This window comes from Hippocampus guttulatus, chromosome 13, assembly GCF_054856545.1.
Source record: "Hippocampus guttulatus isolate MCC_2025c chromosome 13, RoL_Hgut_1.0, whole genome shotgun sequence".
In the NCBI taxonomy this organism is placed as follows: Eukaryota; Metazoa; Chordata; class Actinopteri; order Syngnathiformes; family Syngnathidae; genus Hippocampus; species Hippocampus guttulatus.
In genome coordinates this window covers 13895090-13901089 of record NC_141273.1, presented here as the reverse complement: position 1 = coordinate 13901089, position 6000 = coordinate 13895090, and positions in this window count along the sequence as shown.

Here is a 6000-nt window from a genome sequence, read left to right as displayed (position 1 = left end):
TATTTTTTTCAACCGTGACATTTAATACAATGAATAAATCACCCCCAGAGACCTGTTACTCCGCCAAGAATGCAATTACATACTTTCATATAAAAACTTGAAAGGGCCCAACAAGTTTTAAAACACAGTGTGTGCTCACGGAACGGCGGTCCAGGAATTCCAAGCAGTTGGAATATGCTAACATCCCTTGTGTGGGCAAAGGGGGAGGAAGGAGGGGGAGTTTGTTGAAAGGAGACTAAACTAAAATGCCTGGTGACGGCCTATAACTTTTGAAGTTAGCAGGGGAGGCTCTCCATAATAGCTTGGAGGCAAGTGAAGATAACGTGGAGGCAGGCAAATTTAGCACAGGGGTTAATTCCTCAGGGGTTCGCCATGTTAGCAAACAGGCTAGCAAAATCAACACAGAGAGAACAGAGGCTGGTAAAGTTAGCATGCGTTCGGCTCCCCATGTTCGCGCAAGCTCTGATAAAAGGAGCAGATCAAAGTTAGCACATTGGTTTGACATATTACCACGGAGGCTCGTGAAGTTTGTGCGCAGATATGAGCCATGTAAGCATAGAGGCTAGTAAACTTAGCACAGAGTTGACCAAAGTTCGTACGCAGGTTTGCAATGGTCCCGTGGACTCTGAGGAAAATTGAGTGCATTGTTGCAAAGTTAGCATATAAATTCTCCTTCTTAGCTAGGAGGCAAGTAAAATGAATTTGCAGAACATGCGCACAGAGGCGAGTGAAGTTCGTACGTTCATACGTCGGACAGCAAAGTGAGCAGGCAGGCTCGCCGTGTCAGCGCAGACTCTAATAAAGTTAAAATGGAGGCTCTGAATGTTAGCACATAGGCTCACCGTGTTAGCACAGAGGCCTGGCTAGTACCTAAACAACTGTATGCAATTAGGAGAAGCTTGACATAAAGCATAAGCTGCGTCAGACCTGTCTACTAAATTCTATTCTCTGCTTCATACAATATTTTCTTCCTCACCCTTCCAGAAATACACGATAAAGACAACAAGGTGTAAAAGCAATGACTCACTCCTGACGTAATATACATCGAGGAGCATTCTGGGATTTCACTCCCCACGGGCACTTTCTTGGGATTTTGGCAGCGGACGCGTGATTAGCTCACCCCTCTGAGATCCAGGAATGCTGGCACCCAGATTTTAATGATCGGTCGCTGCTCCGACGTGTCGCCCATGCTTTACGCATGGAAAATGCTTAAGCAGTTGCCGTCTCCGGGTTCCGCCCTGGACTGAATCATTAAAGACGGAGCACTTTGGAGGGAAGAACCTGAGGGCGAGTGGCGCCTTGGTCGGAATGGTTGGCGTCCAAACCGCGGTCAGAGTAACCTAGCAAAGCCGCGAAGTTCTCAGGCCCGTTCTCATTCTAAATTTCAAGTTTTCACACCTCCTGAAATGTTATCTCATCACCTAACAATAACATCAGACCTGTAGCTACTGAGTAATTCAGACAAATACTACTTTAAAAAAAAATGGTGGAGCTACCTAACAACAATAGTAACTGGGAGAAAGAGAACCTGATAGCTTAATGGGCTTCTATTGCAGATTTCGGCCAACTGCCGGAAAGTACTGAGTCATGTTATCTGCGCTACCAAAATTCAAGGCAGCTAGACTTTTATTTATTTATTTATTTATTTTCGTGGTAGTGGGAAGTCGAGAAACAGATCTGGCTAACTGGAGCCACATTTCTCCTGCTTGCCGGTGCTGCCCCTGAGGGGATCCATTTGTGACATGACACAAATTTTCCGCTAACAGGGAAACGAATAAATAAGCAAAGAATTCCGAAAAAAGGGCTTTCAGGCTGATTGTGTGTTTTCCTGCTCACAAGCAAAGGCTCTGGCGGCTTCTGGCCGGGGTAAGCGGAGCAAGTGGTACCACTAACAATGGATATTCTTCTCTGACAAAAGCCGTGTAGAATAGAAACCCAAGTCATCGTCAGTGTGTTTATTTGGGATCTGGTGTTACTTTATGAATTATTGGAGAAAATTGTTCCCTGGCACATGTCAATTTTTTTTTCTCAAACAAACACATTTTATTGTTGTGTTTTTGGTTTGGCTCACTTTTAATTGTTTGTGGGGAATGTTCGGTTTGTTCAAATGAACAATTTGTTTTTTCCTGATTATAACTTTTTTTTTCCTCGGGTAACCAACATCTTCCATCCTGAGGAGGACCCCTGAGATCCCTCCACTTCGCCATGGCGACCGCTCAAACACGCCGCCGGTTGGCATTGCGTCGGCTGCCAAAATGTGTTTCATCACTCTGTTTCCCCTCAAGTACCTCGTGCCCCACCCTCAAGGAACCTCGTGATCAGCAGGGGGAATCGGAATGGGGAAGAACAGGGAAACTAGGGCAACCCGGTGGTTTTACCCTCGTTGCCATCAGTCTTTGGGAACAGCTGTGTTTGGAAATTGTAAAATAGGGAATGGACGAGACTATACAATATGTGCATAGGTTGACATACAGTGTTACCATTTCCTCCACCAACAAAACAACAAGCACATTTCCGGAAATCCGGCCAGATTGATACATGCTGGCCAGAAGCTTCTCCAGGCACTCGAAATAGAAGGTTTCCATTTTGTAGCACAGGATAAGCGAGGACCCTACGAACAAGCTCTAAAAATTCCCAATGTGGGAATAGCCAGAAAAAAAGTGATCTTTAGGTTTAAAGTTGAGGGTAAGGTTTTGTGTTTGGGGTTGTCTGAATTTCAATTTAGGTCTACAGATGAGGTTTACTGGTTGGTTACAGGTTAGGATTAAGAGGTATGCATAGCGGTTAGGATGAGTTGGGTTGAGGGATTAGGGCACAGGTATCAAACTCCGGTCCTCGAGGGCCACTATCCTGCATGTGCTCAATCACGGGTGTCAAACTTGAGGCCCTGGGGCCAGATCTGGCCCGCTACATCATTTTATGAGGCCCGCGAAAGCAAATCAAACATGTCAACTTTGACGGTGATTGCTAAAATCTATACCAAAATGTCAACTTCTCATATGTAATAAATAGGCGAGATATTGTAAGCATTTTCTTGTTACCAAACCCCTCATTACCATAACTTAAACAATCGTTGAATAAACCATTATTCTTGACTGCTTTATATGTTTTCACAGTCATAACGGCCCTACAAGGGAAACGGTCACGACAATGTGGCCCGTGACCAAAATGAGTTTGACACCCCTGTTCGAAATGATTCCCTCCCCCAACATGCCTTATTCAAATGATCAGGATCGAAAACATGCGAATTTGTGACCTTTGTGAAATTTCCCATCTTTGCTGCGCTGTCGTCATGTCAAAATGTCTTTTGCGTCGCCCGGCATGAATTTGCGCCCATTCACCCATTGCGTCTACGCAAATAGTTCAATGTGACGTTCTTCAGAAATCCAACTGAAGTCTCCGTTGCTAGCTGAGCTGGAAACGGCGGACCATAAGGACAACAAACACCTACAGAAGCTGCCTCGCTTCTTCCAGAAAACAAGCATGACATTAGCAGGCAGCCATTTCACTGTTTACACGCTTTATTTTTTGGGGGCTCCATTATGTTTGACTCTGCGATGCTTTTAGCCGCTCGGGAGGAAGAGTGCCACGCAAGCAGCCGTTGTTAATATTGGCTGCATCTGCTGAAAGCCAAATAACGGCGGGTGGTCACCTTTCATCATAGAATGACGGGAATCGGGGGCAGGGACAGTGGGGTTTAGGTGAGATTAGGGTCGGGGGGGGGGGGGGGGTGGGGGGTCGGGGGTATAAGGTGAAACCGTATACTCTTACGCACGCCCGTGACATTGTCGCCTCAATTTGGACCGGTGTCCGTCGGCCATCAGTGTGAGGAAACCGTTGGGAAGCTCGCTAATGCGACTTCCCAAGAATGTCTGGTTTCTCAACTCCACTGGCGGGTGAGCCAAATTGAGCCAAGTATCGACAATACCAATCACTTAGGGGGTTGATATTGATTGATAACTTGTGTGATGAGATTGACACTTATATACCAATATAGGCATTTTTTTTTCTCCCAGTGCTTTATGGGGGGGTCCTTAAGTGACTGATTTTTTTTGTCATTATATTTGTTGCTGGTCAAGTGGTTAGCACGTCGACCTCACAGTGCAGAGTTCGTGGGTTCGATCCTGGCTCCGGCCTCCCTGTGTGGAGTTTGCATGTTCTCCCCGTACCTGCGTGGGTTTTCTCCGGGTACTCCGGTTTCCTCCCACATTCACAGATCATGCATGGCAGGCTGATTGAACACCCCAAATTGTCCCTGGGTGCGAATGTGAGCATGGATGGTTGTTGGTCTCTTTGTGCCCTGCGTTTGGCAGGCAACCGGTTCAGGGTGTCCCCCCCGCCTACTGCCCGAAGACAGCTGGGAGAGGCTCCAGCACCCCCCGCGACCCTTGTGAGGATAAAGCGGATAAGAAAATGGATGGATGGATGGATGGACATTTGTTGCATTTTCACCATTTTTGTTTGAATTGGTATTTTCGCCTCAGACAGATCATCCAGTTTTGATGTAGAAGCCAAGCATCCGGGCCAGTTTGCTGCCCCATTGACCCCCAGAGACGCTGAGCATCCGGTGGGCGTGATAAAGCCCAACATTTTATCCACACACAGTGGAATAACTCAGTCTCCCAAGCAGTAGACGCTGAATGAATGAAAAGGAAGTCATGTCACTTACCACCTGCGATGCTAAGTAGCTGATTCTGATCAAAAGATGAACGTATTCTAGCGCATATGTAATCAATGGAACACAGCAGTACATGTGACATCACCTTTTTTTTCTTGTCATTTGGGGGTGGGGGGGGGGCTTTTAAGGGGAAGCTGAACTTCCCTTGCAGTCTCAGAGCAATCGCCACTGGTATTTACTTGCTATCAGATCGGTATCAAAAAATGTCGGCGGGAACAACCGCGGACATGCTGATCAACCGTATTTGCAGTCCAAACTACTCTGGCTGTATCAAATACACACAAGACTGCGTGCCCAAACAACCACAGACACACACACACACACACCGCCACCCATTACCTCCACCCTACCCACACTCTATTTCAGTCTCGACGGTAGTCGTCCAGACACCACACGCACCACCGCATACGGGGGCACTGTGTCTCGGCTCTGACAGAGCGGAGGTGGTCAGGACGTGGTCGCTCGAGCTGGGGTCTACGAGCCATCGCTTGCCGATCATTTTGTCCCCGTATCCAGAATAATATTCCGACGGTAACTGTTAGGCAGGCTCGTTTTTACTTTGACTTTTCAAAATGTTCTGTCGTAACGGCGCTCTTGCCTCAGTTTCTTTCTTTTAAAGGGCATGAATATTCGCTTTAAAGAATTCCATTTAGGGTTGTACATGGTAGTTATGTTTAATTGACAAAACCCATGGGATAGAGGATGGGAAGGAAGGGAGGGTGGGGGTCAGCGGAGCTGTGTGTGTATGTGTATGTGTGTGTGTGTGTGTTGGGGGGGCATGGGGGTGTCGTGCTATCTCGCAGCTGTTCCACTCGGGACACCGAGGTCTCCCGGCATAAATTTCACTGATATCACCTCCATCAGAGGCCCATAAACCTGATTTATTATAAATAGAACTCTTGTGTGTTTACGGCACACATTCTTGAGCCCGCAACATCTTTCAAAGTGAGCATTTGCAGGTGCTCTGGCTCGGCCTCCGTGGGGCAGGAAGAACAAGGAAAGAGAGGGGCGGAGGGGGAGCAATGGAAGAAAAGGGCAGGATAAACGATGAAGGTGATGAGCTTGGGAAAACATGGCAGCTATTACGACAAGGGTTTTACTGAGTATCAAAGTATTTACTGAAGTTTATAAATGCAGTAATTCTCAAGGCACTCCCTAATCATAAATATGCAGGTGATATTCCCGCAAGGCTACAGATGAAACATTCTCTGTCGCTGGGTTAGCTATAGCTCGGTTTTTTGGTTTTACTCCTTCTCTTGAAAGAAATGTATTTTTTTTCAGTCAGATTAAACTTTTTGTAGCCACCCAAGGGTTACATGTAA